Source organism: Elaeis guineensis, unplaced genomic scaffold, assembly GCF_000442705.2.
Source record: "Elaeis guineensis isolate ETL-2024a unplaced genomic scaffold, EG11 Super_Scaffold_1000045, whole genome shotgun sequence".
Taxonomy (NCBI): Eukaryota; Viridiplantae; Streptophyta; class Magnoliopsida; order Arecales; family Arecaceae; genus Elaeis; species Elaeis guineensis.
In genome coordinates, this window is record NW_027332425.1 from 8,338,606 (window position 1) to 8,366,522 (window position 27,917).

Below are 27,917 nucleotides of genomic sequence, written 5' to 3' on the forward strand. Positions count from 1 at the left end.
ATATGATGGTATGATATCTAATTCTGCAACTAACATTAGAACCAGAATGCATCCTACATATCTGTAGTATACTCAGCTTTCACCGATCGATTGCTTGGAACCCTTCCAAGATATCGACATGATTACATATATGATGTTGACATTCTACCATCAATGACAGACATAAAATCTGAATTGGTGTATCCTTCCACTCCTAACTTTGATCCTTCTCCAAATTAAGAACAAATATTTAGATCTTCTCAAGTACCTAAGGATGTTTTTATAGCAATCCAGTGCTCTATGCTTGGATACAATTGATATCTTCTCATGACATTCATAGTATTAACTATATCAATTTAAGTACATTATATGGCATACATCTACATTCGAGAGGGTAGCAGACCCCTCTCTGAGATTTTTTTGCTGAACCCTTTTAGTATCTAGTCTCTGTACTTTATCTGTGAAAATACAAGCATCTAGTTGCATCTATCTCTATAGATCTTAAGGATGCTTCTTTATACCTTTCATGGAGAATTTTATATTCAACCATATTTTAATCGATGTCAGTATTGGATACTCCCACAGATACATAATTTCTCATTACTGATCAAACAATTTGATCGCATCATCGAAATAAATATTCTAACTCCAAGAGTATTGTAGACTTTGTGATCTCCTATCATAAGAAGTAAAATCCATAAGCTAATCCATATAGAAATCTTCAAAAGATATCTAGTCAGGAAAGCTAATTCACATCTTTTCTTGGAGTCGATGTTTGACATTGCCTCATTATATGTTTTGGGATCATCCCTATATTTCCTATCTCCTATGAGAAATAATTTTTTCTATATTCTCTATTAAGCATACCCAAGTACTTTTCAAAGGATTGGAGATCCTACTATGTGTACGAAGTGGAAGAGGAATATATGTCTACTGGCTCATCATGAATAGTCTCTTTAGGTTCTATGGCTCATTGCTCTTCAAAGACACTCTCTTTAAGCTAACTTTCCTCCCACTACTTCATCTTGGTTAAATAATTTTTCAAGTAGATAGCATGTCGGGTCACAATCACATTGTTATCCTATCAAAAAGTAGTATCCTAAATTCTTTTAGGATGAGCTTTGTAGACATATCCTCTAACATATCCATCTGTTGTCCTTGACACAAGCTGGACATCCTTGGATCTCAAAATTATCAAAATTCAGTTCTCACCATGCTATATCTCATACGGTGTGATAGGAACAGATTTAGAAAAAACTTAATTCTATAAAAATAAAGCATGTCCCTAAATTAGTGAATTCATCATGGACTAGACCATATCTCATATAGTTCCATGACTCTTCTTATCTCGTTGAGCTGAGATGTACTAAGAGAGGTCTAATATGAAACTATACTATTTATGAGATAATCGAGAAATTTTTTTCTTTGATATTGCATCTTCGATCCGATCGAAGTACCTTTAAAAATTTTTTGGATTCATTTTTCTACTTTGCATCTGAATTATTTGAATCTTTCAAAAATTTTAGATTTGTATCTCATATACTTACCTACCATGATGATCATCGATAAAGATAACGAAGTAGAGATAACTCTTTTGTTAGCACATCACATGGGCTATACACATTAAATGTGTACAAGGATAAGTATCTCGATGGTACTTTTTCTTTTGTCTCATAAGAGTAGCTTGGTCATATTTCCTCAAAGAGATGATACACAAACTAGATATGACTCAACAGTTAATAAGTGCAAAAACTTATATTTTTTAATTTGTTAATCATTTCTCTCTTATATAACTTAGCCTAAGGCTTCACATATATGAAAGATTTATCTCAACTCTGGATATCTCAGATCCAATGACATTCACTTGTTTGCTCAATTAAGTTTACAGATGCATCACCATGCAAATGATAGAGACTGTCTCTAAGAACTAAATCCAAATGATAATCACAAAGGATAGATATTCATAGCCATAGCAGCAACTCTTACCCTATTATCAATTTTAAGGATTACTTCCTCAGCCTTCTACCTTCACATAGACTCTATAAAAAGTACTAGAGTCTAAAACTCAACTGAAAGAAGAGGAAATCGTAAGAATAGTATTGAGCAATTTTGACATGCCTACTCAAGGCATATCATTGTTTCTTTAGACTCTCCAAGTATTTACCTCTAAACTCTTTCAAGATTTTTTGTTAGCAATACTTTGACCAATTCAGATAAGAAACCAAGATGGTCATTCATATGGTAGTTTATCACAAACTACCTATATAAACTAAACAGGATTGCAGAATCAAATCCATAAGTAATTCCTTGTGCATAGTCATGTCGAGCCTTTTAAGCTCCTTAATGTCTTTGATCATCATCAAATAATGATCATAGACTGATTGCCCATCATGCATCTCATATGCTGTGCGACTCTGATCACCTCACAACACTTGTAGATGAATCAATATGTTGTTGGTAGTGAACATGTGCTCATGCATATAGTGGAGTTCATCTAATATGGACTTGAACATATAGCACATATCTTTATTGTCATTGTCCATCCACTCATCTAGTATAGCTCGTTGAATTTGGGTTAGACAGGTTGTTAACAACATAATAACTTGATAGAGAACATTGCTTAATTTTTTAAAATTAAGAATAATTTTTAGATTTGTGAGCCAGTCTATGTAATTAGTTTTGGTTAATCGATTGATATCTAGGATTTGAGCTATAGGGTTGGAAGCTGACACACTGAACATCAGAGAGTAAAGATTCTAATTGAATGTTTGTACTTTTTTTATAATTTGCTCTAGAGATTTTAAGATAAAAAAGACTCTCACTATTTTATCAGATCTTCCACATTCTCCTGATAGAGAAACAAAATCTTAATGCGACAACTGAGTGTCTAATGGGTGCTACAGCCCTATCGATGCTGTGCACCTCACCTAACAGTTATTGGTAACATGAATGAACATCGATGCATGGACAACTCTTTGTCCAGATGCTTCTTTAAGCATGTTGCAGCTATTTGATCTCTAAGTCATGTAGGCTCACTTAACAGTTATTGCCCACACTTCTTAGTTAAGGAGACCCACCATTCACAAGCAGGTGCAAAGCCATCATTGGATCCCTCACTTAACAATTATTGGGCTCAATCCCATCTTACCCTAAAGCAACTCTTTACTAACAGAGTGCTTGCATGTTCCCGATGCAACTGAACCATTATGACCAGTCGAGAACAATCAACGTCGGTAGCATGTCTCACATCTACAATGATGGAAGATCATTGGACTTAATATTTATGAAGAGATTTAGATTTAGATCTTATCTAATCAGTCATCACATGACCGATCTAATTGACATGGGCTAAATCAAACCATCAAGCAACTATATTTGTGACTCAATCTTCTAAATTGATTAGATAAGTAGAGATTGGTGGGGGTACCCCTATTACATTTTTTAGACACCAATAGATTGGCCAGATCAGTGAATGAAATCAATTAAATAACTATCTTTCAAGTACTTGCCTTAGACACCAATTGGTTAATTGATTCAAATAGGCTAGCTTAGGTGATCAGATTCGAGCTATAAAGCCAAATTAGGTCCTTAGGTTAATGGATTCTACATATGGGTGTCAATCGATTCGATTAATAACAATTGTATGATCTTAAGCTCTATTGATCTCATCTTAATCAATACTTGACTCATTTGATCAACTACTAAATTGATTTAGATCCAATATGATCAAATCAAAAATCTTAGATGTAATCCAATTACATGACCTATTTTGATTTACCCATGACCAATTCCTCATGCACAAACACTAATTTCAGATCTTAAATTTGAATTTTTAGTTCTAAATTCTTTGCATAAAAAATATGTTTTGATCTTGAAATAATTTTTAGATCATACATACATATATATATCATATACATGAATAAGTTCAAGTCATAGAAATAAATTTCAGTCCTAAACATGCCATCATATATCATATATACGATCAAAATAGATCTTGAAATCTTTTTCAGATCTAAACTACAAAAGATATATCATATATATGTTAAAAAATTAGATCTAAAATTTTATTTAATTAAAAATTTTAACATCATTCTAGGACAACCATATAGCATAACAAGTTATGCCAAGACAACCATATGTCAGAACGACATCAAAAACTTTTAGATCTGAAATATTTCTCTATAGATTTCAGATCTAAATCCTAATATCATGCATATGACGTGGCTCTAATACTACTGTTGGAGTTTTATGATTTATGCATGTAAAACTTTTTCAAAATAAGTATGCAGCAAAATTTAAAATTTTTAGATTAAATCTAATTTAATCTAAATATGCATAAGATCAAATCTTAAAATCATAAACAGGATCGACATATGTGAGATAAGATTCAAATATATAAATTAAATAGAAAAAAATAAATAGGCTTCATACCTTGGCACGAGTCGATCTTCACCGCGAACTGATGATCATGGATGTCTTCTGAAGGTCCCTTGAAGTGCGCAAGTGTCCGACCTCTACGAATATCCATATGAGATTTGATCTGATCAAAGCTTATTGATCTTATTGGAGTGCTAGCTTTCATTCAGAGATCGTATCTTGATGGTTGAAAATCTTCTTTTCTCTTAAGATACTCTTAAAGAAGAAGAAGAAATAGGAGGATGTTGATCTCTATGCTAGAGATCATGAGAAGAATCCTTTCTTCTCTTTTCATCCTATAACCCATGCACCAAATCTTTATGCTAGAGATGTAGAAATTTTATCTAACTTTTAGACAAAGAGAAAAGAAAAAGCTATATCCAAACTTGGATAAAATATGGAAGAGAAGATATCCTAACAACCAACCTTTGGTTGTTTGTAATAAAGAAGGGATATGCATCAACTTACCTCACTCCAAGCACCATCACGTCGTGGCTCTTTTCTCCCATAATTTTACACACACAAAACCCTCTCTTTTGGGCATCAAAACTGATCTCTTCTCTAGTCCTAACTATCCCTCATGACCCACTTTTAAATAGGCTAAGAGTAGATTGGTTTTGGGTAGGAGATAAGAGTCCAAACCACTTAGGACTCTAGAATTTTATGCTACCCAATATCTTCTCCTTTTGCACCCAGGTTTCTCATGGAAAGAAAGAGTTTAGGAGTCCTTCTTACATGCTAAAAAGAGGAGAAGATATGGCATCAAAACCTGGTGGGGTGTGGGGTTCTTTTGGCACATGAAAGAAGTGGAGTCCAATCCACTTAGGACTCCTCTTCAGGTGGATGAATTAAATCATTTATAACTTTAACCAATTTTAATCATATTAAAATTGATTAGATCTAAATAGATAAAAATTTAAATCTGATTTAGAGCTCAAACTATTTAGATTAGATATCGCCTAATAAGAGAAGGAGTTCTAGTCTTTTTGGACTCTTTCTTGGTGCTTGAGTCAAATTTAATTTAATCCTAATCTAATTAAGATTTGGTACACCCATAAAGATGAGAATTTTTAGTCCAAATAGAAACTCAAATATTCTTGTTTAGATCCTAATCTAATTAAAAATTATGTCAAACCCAAATCCTAATTCAATAAGAAATTATTCTTCCATGCAATTTGGTTATTCATAACCCAATTAGGTTTGATCAAATCAAATCTATGTCAAGTCAAATTAAATCTAATTTAATTAGACAATGCAAACTCCATTGTTCAATCAAATTGAGTTAATTAGCAATCTAATTGCTAATTAATTTTTCTATAACTCACTAACTCTTTAGCGAGTTACTTGATTGCAACTTTTGTATTGATTAATCATCAATCAAATTGATAATCAAATCCTATCATGATTCATAATCATAATTCAACCATCTGATCAGTTAAAAGTCTCTTTATGTGTGATCCCATAGGTTCTATTCTATCTGGTAGTGAGATATATTGTGATCTCTATCATAATATTATTGAAACTCTTTTCAATGGATTAGAACTATTCCAACTCTGCCTACAAAAGATCATCAATCATCAAGATGATGCTCGTGGGTCTCACAACCAACTAGTGACACTAGTGGTATGTAGTGACAATCCAGCAGAATAAAAGGTAATGAACCTCTAGGTGCAGTTTGAAAGAATGATGCCCCACAAGCCAATCGCATACGGGATGCGATAGGCTATTTTTGTAATTTATCTTCCAGACTCATGTAATTGATATTTATATTATTAATAAAATAAATATTTTTGATTCATTATATGCTGCATCTTATTGTTTCTAAGATTACCCCTTAGATTGGACAATAATTTTAGGGTCATGATAAGATCATGCCAGTTAGATCTAAATCCTTAATAGCCATGACTTAAAATATTTATAGTCATTGGTTCATTGAGTCAGAGATCAATAATACTGGTAAGACTGGCATATCCTATGTATGCTCAGAAATGAGTGTGGTTAATATCACAACCACTTATGTGGTGACACTAATACAAAGATATGGGTGCTCATTAAAGAATGAGTTCACTAATAGACCTGTGAGAGAATATCAGATAGAGTCTTATTTATATCTCAACTAATGATTCCCTAGTGAGAGTTGTGCAAGTGATCCTTTGACCTGAGATCACCATAGAACCTTATGTGCATGGATCCATATTTTGGTTCACTTTTTAACTTGATTCTTTGATCTTTGTATGGGGTGTTCTGGATGTAGTGAAATATGCATGGAAGTTGTGAGTAATCAATAAGAGATCAGTCACTCCTAATAAGGGAAGCAAACATCCATGTGATCTTATAGGTCAGTGATTCTGGAAGTCTTTGATCAAAGTAGGATGATAATTAGAAAAAAAAATTTAATGTATCATCAATTGAATCATCACCTTCAAATCAAGATATATAAAGATAAGTGGTTGGATTTGACATATTTTCATACCCACAGCTCATCTGGAATGTTGTTTGACTGAAGGATTGAATTATACGGTAACTTGCCATTGAAGAGAATTTTAGTAATTTTCTATCAAAATTTTAAATCTTTTGGATAGTTATGACATATTGTTAGATGTCAATATTGACTTGTAAATTCATCAAAATTAAAAGAATTTAATTCTAAAATCAATTAGGAAGAGTCCTAGTTGATTGGGACTCTTCGGGTGACCTAATCTAATCGGATTAGGGTTACATCGAAAGTCTAGGTCTACTGCTGGCTAGATTTAAATCTAATGGTACTTTAGAATTTAGCCTTGATCTAATTTAATTAGAGTTTAATATAAATTATAAGGATTAATTAGATATACTAGCATATTATATTAGGTGAAGTTCCTAAATTGTTTTAGATCAAAGTATTTGAGTTAACCTAGACCAGTTGTTTTTGACCTAATTAGATTGGGTCTATCTTAATTGGTTTCCTACCCAATTTGAAATAGTTTTAAGTGGAGAAGGACTCCTCGGTGCCCACCAAATGCCATGCTAAAAAATAAATGCTGCCCTACTCATTTTAGCATGTGAAATGAAGAGTCCTTCTTTATGAAGACTCTTATCTTAACGCATTGCCTTAATTTCTCAACCTGATCTCTCATGATTTAATGCCAATTTAATATGAGATTTTTATGGTGTGTAGAAAAGAGAGATCCTTCTGTGTGAAGATTTTCTTGCATCATAATTCTGTTGAAAAATATATCTCAAAAGTCAATCGTTAACCTGTTGATGGTTGAGCAACCTTGTATTGTAATTGATTTGTTAATAAATAAAATATATTTTTGATATTTTCATCACAAGTTTTTATCTTCTAATGAATACTATTATTGTGATGAAGTCCTTAAGACTATTTAGGTTTGATAAAGAGAGAATTTATCGATTAGTCCTTAAAATTGTTCACAACCAAATGATGGGCTGTTAATAAGGACGACAGCTTCTATCGAGCATAGGTTGCTGTAGGCCATATGGGTTGGTTGTCCTCTTAACCAAGGAGTATGGAGACACTGGTATGGCATACAGGTGAGATGTAAAGGTATATCATCATTGAACGTGACCAACTCCAGAGCATTCTGCTATCGAGAATGTCTCTGATGGGATATAGGTATAAGTATCGCTTAGACCTGAGATTGCCTCAGTGACTTACAAGCAACTCACTGTGCTTTGGTACTGGACTAACTAAATTTCTAATTCAGTGATGGAAGGCTTCTGGGCACAGTCAAGTACTTGTGAAGTTGGAGTGTGATCAAGATGCGATTGATCACTCCAAGAGTTGGAGAAGAATGAGTCGCTGTATTTTAATTTAGCAAAACCTTGGCCAGGGCAATCCATCAGATGGATTTGATATTTTGAAATACAATGTGGATAACCTGATCAGAGTTGACAGTTGAACTCTGAGGTATCCTATGAGCATTTTGGTCAAGAGGATGAATTATATGGAAACTATATCTACATGGGTTCTAAGGATGTTGTTCTACACATTCGACCTATCCGACCATCGGATACTATTGCTAGATGGTCAATTTGATTGATACAAAAATTTATTTCTATGCTACTGACTTAGGTTCGGACTTATGAGATCATACACATTAGAGTTTACAATCCGATCGGATGGTTGATCAACGATTAAGAATCATTTTAGGGTTAAACGATCAATACGATTGACATTTAACCAGTGCAAGTATTGCAGGAGGATCGATTAGCAATTTGATTGCTAATTAGCTTAATTTAATTAAGTCAATGGGCTGAGATTAAGTTTAATTGAATATGAATTAATTAGATTTAGTTTGGACTTGATTGGATCATATCCAATTGATTTATTGGATAAGCCAAGTGCAAAAAAAATTAGTCCTAGTCCAATTAGGACTTGGGTCAACCTAATTTCTAATTCGATTAAAAAATTAAATATAATTTAAATCTAATTTAATTTGATTAAATTAGATTTTTAATTAAATTAAGACCTATTCTAATTGAGTTGATCTGGTTTTGGTTTGATTTGGTTTGAGAAACCAAATTTGAACAAGTCATAGATTGAATCCTAGTAAGACTAGGATTCCACCTTGTGCCACCTTAGCCCCCCACGCCCACTCTCTCTTATTTTGTGCAACAAAACCTTCTCTCCCAGGCCTTCATGCATGCCCAAAGCTTTTCACTCTTTCTCTCTTATATGGAATGTGGTTGTGGACCAAGTCAAAGTAGAAATTAGTTTGGATTTCAAATTCTATGAGATAGAATTTTAGGAAACCAAAACTCTTTTCTTATGGCATTGATTTTACCTAGATTTTTTTTGAGATTTTTGTGACTTTTATGGAACATATTGTGAACCCTTTGTTGGTGGTCCATGGTAGAAAAAGAAGGTAGTGGCACCCAAGAGTTGGGCACCCCTTGTCTTGCCCTGTTTGGATTTTTCTTGACTAGGTATTTGACCTAGACAAGGATTCTTCATATCTCTTAATTTAAGGTGAATTTTTTCTTGAGATTTTCATGGATTATAGAGAATTGAGAGACCTTTAGAGTTTGTGAAAATCAGAGAGAAAGAATGTTGGGGCATGGAGATATAATAGACACAAGCTATGTGTCTGGGTGAGAGCAAAGAGAAGAAGAAGAGGGTCTTCTTCTAGGGTTGCTAAGTTTACCTCTTCTCTTCCTCCATCTATGAGTTTTCTGAGAGTATCTCACATCTTAAACTTTTTCTCCTATTTCTCATATTTGGAAGCATCCAAATCAAGAAGAAGGAGGCATCAGATTGATCATCGAAGAAGGATCAGTACAGTAGTAGCATACTATGCTGATTTCCTGGATCAGGACTTTTGATCGTAATTCGCAGGCTCGTGTGGATGATTCCTAGAGGTCGGACGCATGTGCAGCTCGCAACATCATCCTCAAGTCCAGATCAGCAAAGTTAGAATGTCTAACTTGCAAGGTAATAGATCTGATCTATTATATTTTACATACATTAGATGTAGTATAGAAATATGTTGATATGATTAACATGTAGTTCTTGCTCTTTATATTATAATTTTGATTTAATGTTATGTAATAATCATGTAATAGGATCTTAGATCTAGGAATCTCTAATTTTATAAGATAAATTTTGATTTATTTTAGTCTTTCACTACTGATCTTGAAAAAGATTCAAGATCTAATCTTGAAACCCGATATCTGGTTCTTTCAAATTTCATATGGCGAATTTATTCACCATATGAGAAAGTGGAGTGCCAAAGGTTGGTGCCCCTTGGTCCCATGACACATCGCTTGGTCCCTTATATATATGGGACATCCCACATGTCCTAGCTACTGGGAATTTGAGTGAAAACTAGAGATAATAGGTGTGTGAATTAGTGAAAAAATTCTAGAAAAAATTGAGAAAAAAGTTAGAAAAAATTGAGTGGCAAAAGTTGTAAGAAGGATAGTGAGAGAATTAGCGAGTGTTGCTAGTGTGCCCTAGGGTTTGATTTTTCTATATGTTGGAGCTAAAAATCAAATCCTATATTGTCAGACATCTGAAGAGTATCTTCTTGGTGTGATCTTGGTGGTAAGTTAGGAAGCAACTGGCTTTGGCACGATCATTCTTTGAGTTCGAAGCCGGCAGTGTTCTTGAGAAGACAAGGCTGTGGTGGCGCAACGGTTAGGAAGGATCTTGGCCAACTTTCATGTGGATCATCATTGGAGGGCTTCTACTTTGGAGTCTCATGGAGATTACCAACATGCTACTTTTTTATTTTGATAAAAATATAAAATTCTATCTCTTTTGCATGCTTGTTTTGTTTCGATCGACTTCGACAAGGTGATTTTAGGGTTTGGGTTTGACTCAATAGTTTTGATAGTTAAAGCTATTGATTTATTTAGTTTTAAAATTTTTAAATTTACTTTCTACTGTATGGTCAGAATCCAACAATGGTATCAGAGCCATCCTTATCTGATTCGATCAAACAAGTACAAAATAGTAGCATAGAATTATCCTTGTTCATATATTGCTAAGAATATTGCTTCAATTTTTAGCTTCAATCTTTAAATTAAAAAATAAATATTTTTGACTTTATATATATCATGGTTTTAAATTTTAATTATTAAAATTATAAATTTATGATAATTTGAAATTTATATTATCATGGTAGTGTGATGCTTAAATCGATATATGGTTAAAGGTGTTTTGCATGCCTAATATGATTAGGGGTTGCTTTATTATTTCAATTTTGCTTGTCATATGTTATGACTTGAATTGCACCCTTATATGATTTTTGGCATAATTATATGATTGCTATTGTGATTTGTGATTACATGTTGAATTGCATAATATGTAAAGTACATTTTATGTAGTCGTAGTTAGGATGTGCCGAGATCAGTTCAAAGATCTTTTTAAAAATTATATTAAGTTGCAATGTTGGAATTCACTTTTAAATCAAAAGTCGAATTCATTTTGATCAATTGATATCTAGGAAAGTGTGAAAGGAGATTTTCTAATTAGGTCCATATGCTGATCTGGCCAACTTTATTGGTATCTAAGAAAAGCTATGGAGAGCCTCCCACTTACTGACCTAATCTGTTTGATCTTATTAAATTTCAGACTTAGATTGTTTAGTGATGTAGACATTGCAAGAGCCTTTCTTCAAACTTATCAATAGAGTATGTCAAGATCTTAGTGAGCTTATTGTGCTATCCACAAGACTTACTATAGAAATTGATATGATATTGACCAAGTACATTTTGATGCTTATGGCATATCTTAAATAGTGTTGCTTTGTTGTGCTATCTACAAGGGCAGCATTATTTATGTATGACCATATGGGATTGAAGGGTCAACTTAACTAGAACACTATAGTTTGTTATGCTATCCACAAGGCTATATGTGATCTAGAGGTCAGAGAAAAAAATATTAAGAATTGTAGAGGTACAATTGGTAAAGTGTTACCTACTTTTGAACTCATAAATACTTGTTGTGCTATCCATAAGGTGTTTGTGAGGTATAGGGATCTCAACCCCACTAAGAAACATTAGTATGTTTCTCGATTTTCATATTTGAGGGCTATGAAGTTCGATAAAATAGTAGGAGATACAATTAGACAAAAGTCTTAATCTAGTTGTGAATGTCATCATGAGTTATCCACTTATATTATATTCTTATTATTGTAGATTAACTACACATATAGCATCCTCACTGTCACTTAGAGGCATACTAAATGCAAACAAGTTGATCGGACCTAACTATATCAACTGATTAAGAAACTTGAGAATTATTCTCACTCAGAAGAAAATCTCCTATATTCTGGATATACCTGCACTAGATTCACTTGGAAAAGATGCTTCTGAGGAGGAAAGGGCAATATACAAGATGTGAAAAGATGATAGTGTGACTATCAAATGCATCATGCTTGCCTCCATGAGTAATGAGCTTCAGAGATAGCATGAGGACATAGATGTTCCCTCTATACTCCTTAATCTTAAGAAGTTATATGAGAAACACAGCCGAATTGCTTGATATGAGATATCAAAGTAATTATTCTGTGCCTGTATGATTGAAGGCACCTCTATGCAAATGCTGTTGGAAAATATATCTCAAAAGCCAATCGTCAAGCTGTTGACAGTTGAGCAACCAAGTATGGTAATTGATTTGTTAATAAATAAAATATATTTGGTTTTTCATCATAAGCTTTCATCTTCTAATGAACTTCGTTGTTATGATGAAGTTCTTAAGACTATTCAGATTCGATAAAGAGAAGATTTATCGATTAGTCCTTAAAACTGTTCACGACCAAATGATAGGTTGTTAATAAGGACGACAGCTTCTATCGAGCATAGGTCGCTGTACGCCATATGGGTTGGTTGTCCTCTTATCCAAGGAGTGTGGAGACACTGGTATGGCATATAGATGAGATATAAAGGTACATCATCATTGAATGTGACCAACTCTAAAGCATTCTACTATCGAGAATGTCTCTGATGGGATATAGGTATAAGTGTCCCTTAGACCTGAGATCACCTCAGTGACTTGCAAGCAACTCACTGTGCTTTGGTACTGGACTAACTGAATTTATAATTCAGTGACAGAAGGCTTTTGGGCATAGTCAAGTACTTGTGAAGTCAGAGTGTGATCAAGATGGGATTGACCACTCTAAGAGTTGGAGAAGAATGAGTCACTGTATTTCAATTTAGCAAAATCTTGATCATGTAATAAAATCTTAAATCTATAGATTCTCTAGTTTCAAAAAATAAATTTTGATTTATTTTAGTCTTCTGCTGCCTGATCTTGAAAAAGTTTTAAGATCTAACCCTGAAACCCTAGATCTGGTTCCTTCAATTGGTATCAGAGCCAGGTTGTTTATTACATGATTATTTATACATACTTAAATTATCTCTTAGATTAGATCTAATTTATATTCTAATTATTAAATTTAAAATTTAAATTTTAGATCAATCACGAACTGCAAGATTGTCCTGCTGTAAGGTTTACCCCTTACAGTGCAAAGGTTATCCTAGTTCGTGTAGATCTATCTTTAATCATAAATTTGTTAGATATGATCTAGATTAAATTTATGATTTATTAGATTTAAAAGATATTTAAATCTAAAATAAATTTTTTTTGTTAATAATTTTTGTGCAAAAAAATTGTTTAAAGTTGAAATTATTTCAATTACATGAACCAGTTTAGATTAAATCTAAAGTAGTTTCATGTTTATTTCATTTGCATCTTGATTATGATTCAAACATGCAATATAGTTGGTAGAACCATATTATAAAATTATTTTATAAATATAAAAATTACTTTTAAAAAGTCGAACCCAACCCTCAGCTCAAAACTTAATTAAGAATTAAGAAGTTGTTTGATTAGGTTCTAGGATTGTGAATTGAAGAACCTAAGACACAAACCATAACACATTGGGTTAATGGGTTAGTAGAAATTAGGTCCATTAATTGGGTTAGACCTATGTTAGATTAAAGATGGACTTAATTAGAGAATTGACTCAATCTAATCAATTGTTGTCTTAGATTAGGTCAAGGATTCTCTAGATCAATTACAATAGTTGTAGTTGGTCAAGTCCATATCTTTAATAAGAACTAAATGGACTTGATTCTTGGCTAAGCAGTCTAGTAGGAACTGTTAGGTTGATCTAATCGAAACTAATTAAATCAGTTGGTGTCTAAGGTAAATCAGACCAGTGGTTTTTAATTGAGAGCCCGCTTACCTGGCTATTTTTTATGGTGTCTAAGGCAAGCTTTGGCCGACCCTCCCACTGATCGAACTTACCTGGCCTCTTGGTGAAATTATATTTTGATCAGATCACTTGACTATTCAAGCTGACCCATGTCAGCTAGGTAAATCAGTGTGACTGATTTAGGTGTTCCTAGACCAGCCCTTTTAGTGGTCTCCCTTAAGCTGACTTGGTGAAGCCAGTGGGAGGATTATGATAAGCTGGTTCATCTGACCTCATCCTCTAAATCATTTAAATTCTCTAAAATTATTAGGCCCTTAAAATGATAAAGTTATGGAGATAACTGAGTCATAGCCTCCCATTAAGGTGTTTGATAATGAGTCCATTAACTCAATAATCATTGCAGACCCAAAGGCCTGGTGTTTGTTGACTAATAAAATTATCACTTATCATATGATGACTTGGAAGTGTCTCTCTAATGGTGGTTAGGTGAGCCAACCAAAGTTGGACTTAATCATTCGTTGGTTAGATGCACCAAGTGTGGTCATGTTAATGGTTGGACCTAACCGGATCCTTACAGTGGAGGCCAAAGCCTACTGATTAGGTTTCTGGAGCAAAATTAAAATTACTAGAAATTATTTAAAGAAATAATTGGTTATGAACCTACCCTTAGATGTACATGGGTTGGCCAACCAAAGTTGGGCTTGTGTGCAGTCTAAGTGGATTCTAGTACCCACTAAGGAATTAGGGTAATTCTTCGAATTGGAGGTAGAGGCTACCAATTCGAATAAAATAGTGAGAGAAATCTTTTGATTAAAGTCCAAATCTTTAGATTTAATGAATCAATTACTAATTAGGTTATGATTTTCTTTTGAGCAGATATGGCCACTTCCCTATCGCTCCGATCATTGTTGGACAATGATAAGTTGGTGGGATCCAACTTCGATAGCTGGTACTGAAAATTGAAGATAGTCCTGGAGCAAGAACGGATCCTATATGTGATAATGGATCCTGCACCTGAGGAGCTAGCTATCAATGCACATGGAACAGTCAGAGATACTTACTAGAAGTGACTCAATGATCGGACTACGGTGCACTGTATCATACTGGCTGTCATGAGCGATGAGTTCAGTCACAGATTTGAGACGGCTCAGCCAAAGGACATGCTTCAAGTGTTGGAGGATGCCTTTGGCACACTCGATGATGTGGAAAGGTACAAGATTAGTTGTGCTATCTTCAATGCCAATATGCAGGATGGTGCCTCTGTCACTAATCATGTATTGTACATGATCGAGCTGATGGAATGATTGAGCATGCTCGGCTTTTCCTTGCATGAGCAGCTTAGGAAAGATGCAATACTAAACTCGCTGCCCAAGTCTTATCTCCCATTCCTCACTTATTATAGAATGACAAAGCCTGAAGTGAACTACCTGTTGGGAATAGTGTCCCAAAGTCAATCGTCAGCCTGTTGACGGTTGTGCTCTTTCTTGTATTAGTATATGAATTATAAATTAATAAAAATTATTTTGATATTTTTCATCATAAATTGTTTCATATTTTAATAAACTCCTATATTGTGGTGAAATTCTTAGGACTATTTAGACTCGACAAAGGAGGATTTGTCATTTAGTCCTTAAACCAGTTCACGACCAAATGATACGTTGTTACCAAAGACAACAACAATTATCAAGCATAGGTCATTGTATGCCATATGGGTTGGTTGTCTCTCAACCAAGGAGTGTGGAGACACTGATATGGCATATAGATGAGATGTAAGGGCACATCTGTGGGGAAATTCAGTGCAGGGGTAAAATGATAATTTTAAAACTTTTTCAAAATCACTATTTAACAGTGAAATTATTAATTAATCTAATTAATTAACATAAATTTATCCTACACTAGGATCTAAATATGATATATAGCATGCATTCATTTAAATTTAAAATTCAAATTCGAACAGTAAATACTTTACTGTAATGTGTTCAGAACACAATACCTTTGTGCGGGTAGTAGATCATCGCAATCTGATCACCGTCGAAAGAGTCTGATCATCGTGACATAGCCACATAGTGTGTCTGGCCTCTACGGATCATCCACATGAAGCTTCCAATCTGATCGACTCCTCACGAGTGCTAGCTCGTTGTAGAGCCTTTTTGACGGTCGATGCTGATCGAACTCCTTCGATCGATGTCTGTCGATTCTTTGGATGCTTTGAATCATCAACAGTCATGCTTGAGAGGATGTTGAAGATCTTCTTGAGATTTTATAGACTCACGACACTCATAGCTCACTTTCTCACTTCCCGAACCCCAGGCTAAAACTCTAGAGAACTCACCGAAAATCTTGAACCCACTTTTCTTTCTTTTCTTTCTTTTTCTCTTGGAAGGATACAGACTTCCTTCTCACGCACAAGACTTCTCACGCCCCAAAATTTTTCTCCAAAAATCTTCTTCTTACACGCTCCACTCTTCTTTTCCTTTTATAACAACGTCAAACGTCTTATCCAAAAGAAAGGATAAAGATGAGTAATTACACATTTGAATTCAAATCAAATTTTGAATTCAAATGGACACCAACTCATCCTTATCACTAAAGGTGTGAGGCATGGCTTAAAATATGCATGGAGTGATTTCATGAGAAACTTTTCTCATGTAATAAATGAGGCATAAAAAAAATGATAAGGTACAAAGATTGATTGCCCATTCAAATTCAAACTTTATTTTGAATTTGAATAGCCAACCAATCATCCTTATCCATTCATTTGGCACATTAAAATGGAGTGTGGAGAGGGCTTGGCATGAGAAAAAAATTATGAGAAGTTTCTTCTCATGAATTCAAATGGGTGCAATGGAAGTGAGGTGGCGCATGGAGAATGGGTCAAGGTGGTTTAATTATTTAAACCAACCTAATTGAACCAAATAAGTTAGGTCCAATTAGACTAATTTAAACCCAATTTAATTAGGCTTAATAAAATCTAATCAAATCAGGAATTGACTAAGCCCAACCCCTGATCAAATCAGGGACCAAACCATCTGATGATTAGGTCAACTCTTAACCCAATCGGGTCAAACCCAACTGAATGTAATTCAATTGGACTTGATCTAAAAATAATTACTTAATCAAATTGAGTTAATTAATGATCAAATCACTAATTAAATCTCTCATAAATACTGAGTCTAAATCGATGGACAATCGGCATCAGAATTCATCGATATGTAATCCTGATCGAAAAGTCCCAACCAATGGGACTCTTGACCTCGGAACCCATAATGTGTGGAACTCATGATCAGAGAATCCTGATTCTCGATCACTGAGTTTCAAACATGTAGGATTCTACATCAGCCATCAGATCAGATAGGAACCTCTAATGTGTGTGACCCCACAGGTTCGAACCTAAGTCGGTAGCACAGGAATCAATTCCTGTACTAATCGAAGTGACCATCTAGCAATGGTACCCGATGTCCGGATAGGTCGAAGAGTCATAATCACAACACTCAGATCCTACATAAATAAGGTTACTGTGTGATTCATCCTTTTGACCCCTGTGTTTAGGATGACTCAGGGTTAAACTGTCAACCCTGATCAAATCATCCGAATCATGCTCAACTCAAACAGTCCTGTGACTCTTCACAAGGACTATCCTGGCCAAGGTTTTGCTAAATTGAAATACGACTGTACACAGCTCCTAAACTGGAGTGGTCAATCCCATCTTGACACACGCACTGACAAGTCAAGTACTTGACTACACCCAGCAGCCTTCCGTCACTGAATTTGAAATTTAGGTAGTCCAGTGCCTAAGTGCAGTGAGTTGCTTGCAAGTCACCATAGTGGTATCAGGTCGGAGGGACATTTATACTCATATTCCACTGGAAAAAATCTTGACAGCAGAAATAGCTCCAGAGTCGGTCACGTTCAGTACAGATGTACCCTTACATCTCACCTGTATGCCATACCAGTATCTCCACACTCCTTGGTTAAGAGTACAACCAACCTATATGGCATATAACGATGAATGCTTGATAAACATTGTTGTCCTTGGTAACAACGTAACATTTGGTCACAAACTGGTTTGAGGACTCAACGACAAATCCTCCTTTGTCGAGTCGAAATAGTTCTAAGGACTTCACCACAACATAGGAGTTCATTAGAAGATGAAACATTTTGTGATGAAAAATATCAAAATAATTTTTATTAATTCATAATTCAAGTATAAATATAAAAATAAGCACAACCATCAATAGGCTGATGATTGACTTTGGGACACTATTCCCAACAATCTCCTACTTGGCCTAAAGCCAATCGGTGTAGTATCTAATACCCATCTTTGACTTGTAGTCGTCGAACTCCTTCACAGCAATGGCTTTAGTGAATGGGTCGGCCAGGTTCTCCTTTCCGTCGATCTTCTGAAGGTTGACATCACCTCGATCCATAATTTTCTGGATGAGATGGTAACGGCGCAGAATATGCTTCATCCACTGGTGTGCCTTGGGTTCCTTCGCCTGAGCAATGGCTCCAGAGCTGTCACAGTAGAGCAGAACTGGACCAACAAGGGAGGGTGCTACTCCGAGCTTGGTGATAAATTTTCTCAGCCACATCACTTCTTTGGCAGCATCTGATGCAGTGACATACTCCACCTCGCAAACTGAATCAGCCATTTTGTGCTGCTTGAAACTTTTCCAGCAGATAGCCCCACCATTAAGGATAAAAATAAATTTCGACACACTTTTGCTGTCATCGTGATTAGACTGGAAACTAGAGTCTGTAAACCCTATAAGTCTCAAGTCCGATTCACCATAAACAAGCCACTAGTCCTTAGTATTTCTTAAATACTTTAGGATGGTTTTAACAACCTTCCAGTGATTCTCCCCGAGATCAGATTGGTATCTACTCACTACCCTTAGTGAGTATGCCACATCTGGTCGTGTACATGTCATGGCGTACATGATAGATCCCACTGTCGAAGCATATGAAATCCTACCTATACGCTCTCTCTCTTGAGGTGTTGTCGGACAATCCCTCTTCGAGAAAGAAATTCCATGGCCTATTAGAAGATAGCATTTCTTGGAATTCTCCATGCTGAACCTCTTCAGCATAGTATCAATGTACGTGGACTGTGATAAACCAAGCAACCTTTTAGATCTATCCCTATAAATCCTCATCTCTAGGATGTAGGAAGCTTCTCCCAGATCCTTCATGGAGAACTGTGACGACAGCCAAATCTTTATTCCCTGTAATGCAGGGACATCATTCCTGATTAAGAGAATGTCATCCACATACAATACAAGAAATACTAGTACTGGACCATTAGCCCACTTATAAATGCATGGTTCTTCTCTATTCTTAACGAAGTCATACGTCTTGATCGTCTTATCAAAACGTATGTTCCAACTCTGTGATGCCTGCTTAAGTCCATAAATGGACCTCTGCAGCCTGCACACCTTAGACTCATCTGTGGATGTGAATCCTTCAGGTTGTATCATATACACCTCTTCATCCAGCTCTCTGTTTAGGAAAGCTGTCTTCACATCCATCTATCAGATTTCATAATCCAGATGGACAGCTATCGCAAGCATAATCCGAATGGATTTGAGCATTACCACAGGAGAAAATATCTCATCATAGTCTATACCATAACGTTGACGATATCCCTTGGCAACCAGACGGGCTTTATAGGTTTCCACCTTTCCGTCTGCACCTCTCTTCCTCTTGAAGACCCACTTACACCCTATGGGTTTTACTCCTTCGGGTGGGTCAACCAATGTCCACACATCATTGACCTTCATGGACTCCATTTTGGATTTCATGGCCTCTAGCCATTTCTCAGAGTCGCATCTCTGCATTGCATCCATGTAGGTAATCGGATCCTCATCGTTTTTATCAAGTTCGATAGGATCGCCGTCCCGGACCAAGAAACCATAGTATCTGTCTGGTTGATGTGGTACTCTACTAGATTGCCTTAAGGGTGCTTGAACAATAGGCTCCGAATCTAATCTAACCAAATCCGGTTTAGGTTCAGCAACTTGTGTCAGATTTTCCACCTGCCAAACTTCGTCAAGTTCGACCTTAGAGGCAACAGTCCCTTCACCAAGGAACTCCTTTTTCAAAAAGATTGCTTTAAGGCTGACAAACACTTTTTGCTCATCAGCTAGGTAGAAGTAATACCTTTGGTCTCTTTTGGGTACCCTTTAAAATTACACTTGTCAAACCTAGGTCCAAGCTTGTCCGTAATTAAATGTTTAACATAAGTCGGACACCCCCAAACCCTAAGGTACGAGAGTACTGGCTTACGTCCTATCCATATCTCATATGGCATTTTGGTTACAGACTTACTCGAAACTCTATTTAGAAGGTAACACGTCGATTCAGTGCATATCCCCAGAGGGAGATTGGCAAACCAGCAAACCCCATCATGGATCGAACCATGTCCAACAAGGTCTGATTCCTCCTTTCAGACACACCATTATGCTGTGGTGTTCCAGGAGGTATCCACTGAGAGAGAATCCCATTCTCCCGAAGATATGTCAGAAAATCATTGGAAAGGTATTCACCTCCTTGATTAGATCGAAGAGTTTTAATATACTTTTCAGTTTATTTTTCTACCTCATTTCGGAATAGTTTGAACATTTCAAACGACTCCGATTTATGCTTCATTAAATAGACATACCCATACCTCGATAGGTCATCTGTGAAGGTTATGAAGTAGAAATATCCACCTCTTGCACTTGAGCTCAAGGGTCCACATACATCAGAATGTACCAAATCCAAGAGTTCACTAGCTCGCTCACCTTTTCCAATAAAAAGTGATTTGGTCATTTTATCAAGAAGACAGGACTCACAGGTTGGAAGTGATTCACAATCACCTACTTTAAAAATTCTTTCTTGAGCCAACCTGTTTATCCTGTTCTTATTGATATGACCTAGCCTACAATGCCAAAGGTAGACTTCTGATACATTATCTATTCTAGGGCATTTACCGAAGGTTTGAACCACATTAACAGGTTGTGATAGAAAGTAAATTCTATTATTAAGTTATCCAACAAATATTGTAACACCATTCAAAATGATATTGCAAATATTTTCTTTTATTAAAAATTGATAACCGTTCATGGCCAAAAGGCCTACAGAAATAATATTTAATAAAAAGCTTGGACAATAATGACATTCACTCAGAATTATGTTTCGAGAATTGATTACAAGGTTCATGATTCCTAATGCTAGAACTGAAACTTTGCTTCCACCTCCAACGTTCAGAAATCTCTCACCTTCATCAAATCTCCTACTGATTTGCAGACCCTGTATCGAATTACAAATATGATAAGGGCTTCCGATATCCAATACCCAGGTAGTAGTATCACAAATGGAAAAGTTGCAAGGTGTTATCATATAAGTACTTTGCTTCTTCTTCAGCCTATTCGGTCTAGGGAAGCAATGTATAGAGGATAGTTTCTCTTCTAGTGCCCCTGCTTCTTGCAAAAGAAGAACTCCGCCTAGCTCTGGTCAGGCTTGCACTTCTTGGTCTGACCCTGTACAGACATCCCAGCATGCAGCTGCACCTTCTTATTCTTCTTCTTCTTGTTCTTCTTCTTCTCTTTTTTAAAGGGTCGATGACCAGAAGAAGACCCTCCCACAACATTCACTGACTCCTTATGGAGCTGGTGATCCTTCTCAAAGTTCTGCAGTAACCCCAACAAATCGTGGTAGTTCACTGTAGGCTTTGTCATCCGAAAATGAGTAAGGAAGGGGAGGAAGGACTTGGGCAATGAATTAAGGATCGCATCCTTACCGAGCTGCTCGTGCAAGAGAAAGCCCAGTTTAGTTAGGCGCTCAATCATTTCGATCATGTACAATACATGATCAGTGACTGAGGCTCCATCCCTCATCCAAGCATTGAAAATGGCACAACTAGTTTTGTACCTTTCAACATCGTCAGGCATACCAAAGGAGTCGTTCAACATTTGAAGCATCTCCTGTGGCTGGGCGTTCTCAAACCTACGGTTGAACTCATCATTCATTATCGCCAGCATAATGCACCGAACGGTGGTACAGTCATTGAGCCACTTCTGATAAGTATCTCGGACCGTCCCTCTAACATTCGGGGCTGGCTCCTCAGGTGCCAGATCCGTTACTACATAATGGATCTGCTCATGCTCAAAGATGATTTTTAATTTTCAATACCAGCTACCGAAATTAGGTCCCATGAGCTTGTCATTATCTAATAATGACCGGACGGATAGGGTAGTAGCCGTAGCTGCATAAAGAAAAACCAAACCTCTATTAGTACATAAATTATAAATACTAAAGACTTGGACTTTAGTCTAAAGTTTCTCCTAGTATTTTTACGAACTGATAGCCTCAACCTCCAGTTCAAGGAATTACTTTAATTCCTGAGTGGGTACTAGAATCCACACAGACTACACATGAGCCCAACTTTGGTTGGTCAACCCATGTGCATCTATGGGTAGGTTCATAACCAGTTGTTTCTCAAAACAACTTCTAGTAATTGATTTTGCCCCAGAACCTAATCAGTAAGCTTTGGCCTCCACTGAAAAGATCTGGTTAGGTCCAACCATTAACATGATTTGATTTGATGAATCGGACCAATAAATGATCAGGCCCAACTTTGGCCGGCCAACCTGACCACCATCAGAAAGACTCTAACCAAATTATCATATTATGAATGATAATTCCATTAGTCAATAAGCACCAGGCCTTTGGACCTCCAATGATTATTAAACTAATGGACTCATTATCACTCACTTAATGGGAGGCTATGACTTAGTTATCAATATAACTTAATCAGTTTTAGGGACCTAATAATTTTTGAAGATTTTATTAAAGGATAGATGAGAAGAAAATATCCAGCCAATTTCAATCCTCCCACTGACTTCACCAAGTCAGATTAAAAAAAAATTAATTAAAGCTGGCATTAGGAGCACCTAAATCAGTCAAACTAATTTACCTAATGACATGGGTGAGTCCTAATCACCAAGTGATCTAATCAAAATCTAATTCACCAGGTTGGCCAGGTAAGTGAGATCAGTGGTGGAGATAAGCCATTAACTCGTCAGAGATCGAATCACTGCGGGTAGCTCCCGCTTAAAAACCACTGATCAAAATGCCAAACTTATCTTAGACACCAATCAGTTCATTAGTTTTAATTTGATCAACTTATTAAATAGGGTTCCACCGTGTAGCCATGAATTAAGTCCATCTTGGTCTAGTTAAAGACATGGACCCATTCAACTACAACTATTGGAGTTGAGTCTAGAGTATCCTTGACCTAATCTAATGCAACTTTTGATTAGATTTGACCAATTGCTCTAATTTAGTCCATTTCTTTAAGCTAACCTTAGGTCTAACCCAATTATGGACCTAATCCATCTAACCCATTGACCCACAAGTTTATGCAATTGTCTTAGGTCTTAATTTACAATTCTAGACCTACTAGACAATACTTAATTCTTTTAATTAAGTATTTGGATTGATGGGTCAAGGTTTGGCATTTCGAAAATAATTTTCAAATTTGAAAGGTTTTATTTTCTGTTCACCAAATATGTTGACTCATTTCACAAATAGATCAGCACATTTCATAAATAGCAATCCTATTGCTAATTACATTGTTGGAGCATAATTTTAGCTCCTCCCATGGACCTTGGGTGCAGCGGAACCAGCAACGAACAAATTTGGAGACTTCTGGACTCGATCGAAGGCCCTTGACGAAATCAGCCTGGTTGCTATCTTCTTCGTCAGCCTTTCGTTCCAGATGAAGAATGCCTCTAAGATCACCTCTAAAAAATCCAAGATCTGGTACCCAACTAGACCAGGCCTGGACTGAGATTTTTCAATTCATAGATCTCAAATCAGGATATTCTAGATAGGAAAGAAGGTAGATAGAACCAGACCTTGCAGATCTGTCCTGCTGCAGCCTTTCCTGTAGATCTGTTGATGGAGACCTCACCCGTGCCTCAAACGACCTCAGATCAACTCCAGATCTGAGAGGAACTTGTACCAACCTCGTAGCAAGAGATTTCAAGTTTTGGACCTAATGTTTGGATGGCTGCAAGAGAGGGAGAGGCAATATGGTTGGCGGCACAAAGGGGGAGGGGCACAAAACCCTAGCGCCTCCCCTGCTTTTCCTGCCTTCTATGGACCTGGCGGCAAGAAACCCTAGGGTTTCTTGCTCCTGGGGCATGGAGAATAGCTGGAGAGAGAGGGAGAAGAGAGAGAGAGACTTGGGAGAAAGGGTTTTCATATTCTTTGGCTTAATCAAACCTATACAGTGCATGTATATATAAACACAGGGTCAAGTGACCCAAACCCAAAACTACCTTAACCAACTCTATGGGAGATTAGGTTAATCCAAGCCCATATACACCCATAACTCGACCTAATCTCACCTATCCTAGGCCCAGACCTGGCCCATAAAGAGTTGGTCCCTTGAGGCCCACATAACCTAGACCTCAAGAACCCGAAAGGCCCACAGCCTTTCAACCTAGGGCCCAACTAGCCCTAGAGCCCCCATGAAGCCCTCATGAATGATGGACCTTGGCCTTAGCCTTGGTCCTCTGGGCCTTGGACACGCCACCTGGATCATAACAATCTCCACCTTGGTGTCCCGAGGCCTCAACCAGCTCCACTCTGTCCATCAGCCGAATCAGCTCAACACATCTCTGAAAGCTGTCCCGTGGAAGTACCTTCGTAAGTGCATCAGCTGGGTTCTTCTTGGTGTGTACCTTTACCAACTCCACCTTGCCATCCTCCATAAGCTCCCTGATCTGATGATATCGAATGTCGATGTGCTTTGTCCTTGCATGGTAGACTGAGTTCTGTGCTAATAGAAATGCACTCTGGCTGTTACAGTGCACTCTAATGGCCTCCTGAGTAAGGTCCATCTCCATCAACAAATCTTTCAGCCAAATTGCCTCCTTAACTGCTTCTGTCAGCCCGATGTACTCCACCTCTATAGTGGATAGGGCCGTGATAGGCTGCAGACTCGATCTCCAAGAAATAGGACCTCCATAAAGGCTAAAGATGAAGCCTGTCGTAGACCTCCAGATATCCACATCTCCATCGAAGTTTGCATCTACATAACTGTCAATCAGCCCCTGAGCCTCCCTGGACATGTCAGAGTATCCTACTGTACCTCCTCGCTGTTCGTAGCAGATGCCAACTCCAACTGAATGCGTCAGGTATCTGAATATCCACTTCAAAGCTCTCCAGTGCTCCCTGCCAGGCTACGCCATGAACCTGCTAACCTGACTCACTGCAAGAGCGATGTCTGGCCTACAACAGACCATCGCATACATCAAACTCTCAACTCTTGAAGCATAAGGAACCGTCTCCATCTCCTGAGCCTCTACCTCAGTCTATGGCGCCATGGTCTTCGAGAGTCCGAAGTGACCGGCAAGTGGCAGCTCCACCGGCTTTGCTCCCTTCATCCCGAACCTCTCTAAGACCTTCTGTATGTAGCCCCCCTAAGATAGATGCAGCATCCTCTGGGCTCGATCTCTGAAAATCTCCATGCCTAGGATCTTCCTTACAGGGCCCAAATGCTTCATCTCAAACTCCCGAGATAAGGATGCCTTTAGATCCTACACAACCTTCCTACTCTTGCATGCTATAAGCATGTCATCCATATACAAGAGTAGGAACACCCTAGAACCATCCTCAAGAGACTGAACATAAACACAGGGATCAAACTCGCACCTGGAAAGTCCAATGCTGCGCACATAGGAGTCGAACCGCTTGTACCATTTCCTCGACGACTACTTCAGCCCATACAGCGACTTCTACAACAAACAAACCTTTCCCTCTGATCCTGGATCCCTGAAACTGGGTGGCTGCTCCATGTAAATCCTCTCCTCCAAATGCCCATGGAGGAATGCCATCTTGACATCCATCTGCTCCAGCTCTAAATCCTGAGCTGCTACAATGCTCAGCAACACTCTGATGGAAGTATGTCTGAGATGGGAGAGAAGACCTCGCTGAAGTCGATGCTCTGGGAGTATCCCTTGGCCACTAACCTCATCTTGAATCTGATACCTCCCTGCTCTGAAGGCCCTTCCTTGCGACTGTAGACCCATTTGCAGCCAATGGGTCTCTTCCCCTATAGCAACTGCACCAATCGCCACGTCTGGTTTTGGTGGAGAGACTGCATCTCCTCGAACATCGCCTGGACCCACCACTCTTTGTCCTGACTCTCAATAGCCTCCTGATATATATATGGGTCTCCATTCGCTGTCACCAGGGCATATGACAGCATCTCCTCGAAGCCATATCGGTCCGATTGCCTGATGGTCCTCTTGGGCTTGTGTAGGGCAACACCGATATTAGTCCTCGGTCCAGCTCGCTCCTACTGGATCTCTTCGCCTCGATCATCTATCCGAGTCCTCTCCACATGTGGAGACACCTTAGGTAGGTTCTCCACCTGAATGTCATATCCTCCCGTAGTACCTACAAGAGGCAAAATCAAAGAGGTAAGCTGTCCAGCAGTGCCCTGCTGGACCTCCTCCTACTCCTGCTGCTCCTCCATGCCTGCTTGCCTCCGTAGGACTGACTCCTCATCAAAAGTCACATCCCGACTAATGATTACCTTCTTTTCCAAGGGATCCCATAGCCTGTATCCCTTAACTCCTCACGGATAGCCTAGAAAAACCATCTTGCGTGATCTGGCGTCTAGCTTGCTCCGCTCACCAGCTCCAATGTGCACATAGGCCGTGCACCCAAATACCCATAGATGGCCCAGCCCAACTGTCCTCTCAGACCACACCTCCTCTAGAAGCTTGCCATCCAACCTGGTGTGAGGTGACCAATTGACCAAGTAACCCACTGCATCAACTGTGTCAACCCAGAACGCCTTTGGAAGCCCTGCCTGCAGCCTCATGCATCATGCCTTTTCCAGAAGTGTTCTGTTCATCCTCTCGGCCACCCCATTCTGCTGTGGAGTCCCCTTAACTGAGAAGTGTCTCCTGATCCCAAACTCCTCACAGTAGTCCTGGAACTCTCTGCTGGTGTACTCTCCACCATTGTCTGATCTCAGACACTTCATGCTCCTCCCCTGCTCCTTCTCCACCTCAGCTCTCCAGATCTTGAACTTGGTGAAGACCTCGGACTTCTCTCTCATGAAGTAAATCCAGAGTTTTCTTGAGAAATTATCAATCAGGGTCATGAAGTATCTAGCCCCATTCCTAGCTGAAACTGAGGCCGGTCCCCACACATCCGTGTGTACTAACTCCAGAGGGGCTGCACTGCGGGTTGTACTGAACTCTCCTCTGCTTTCCCATCTGGCAAGGCTCACAGATCTCCCCTGTAGAACCATCCTCCAAATCAGAGATGAGTCCTCTCCTGCTCAACTCCCTCAGCCCCTTGTCACCCATGTGGCCTAGGCGGTAGTGCCACATCCTGTAAGCCCCCTACTGGTCCTGTGCTGCAGCTGCTGCATCAGACTCTCCGGTCACCATAGATCCCTCCATGTGATAGAGATTATTGTCCAACCTCCTGCCTCTCATCACCACCATAGCTCCATGGGAGATGTTTAATACATCGCTTCTAGCCTTACTGCTGAAGCTGTATCCACTGCGCTCCAAGTAGTCTAGTGATACCAGATTCTTTTCCAGCTCTGGGACGTGCTTTACATTTGTCAATGTCTTCACAATCCCATCAAACATCCTCACCCTGATTGTCCCTATCCCAGCCACCTTGCAAGGATGATTGTCACCTAGAGTCATTGATCCCTCATCTGTCTTGGTGTATGTCGCAAACCAAGACCTGTGTGGTGTGTAGTGATGTGAGTACGCAGAGTCTAGTGTCCACTCCTCTGTGTAATGCCTATGACCATCTGATACCATAAGTAGATCATCC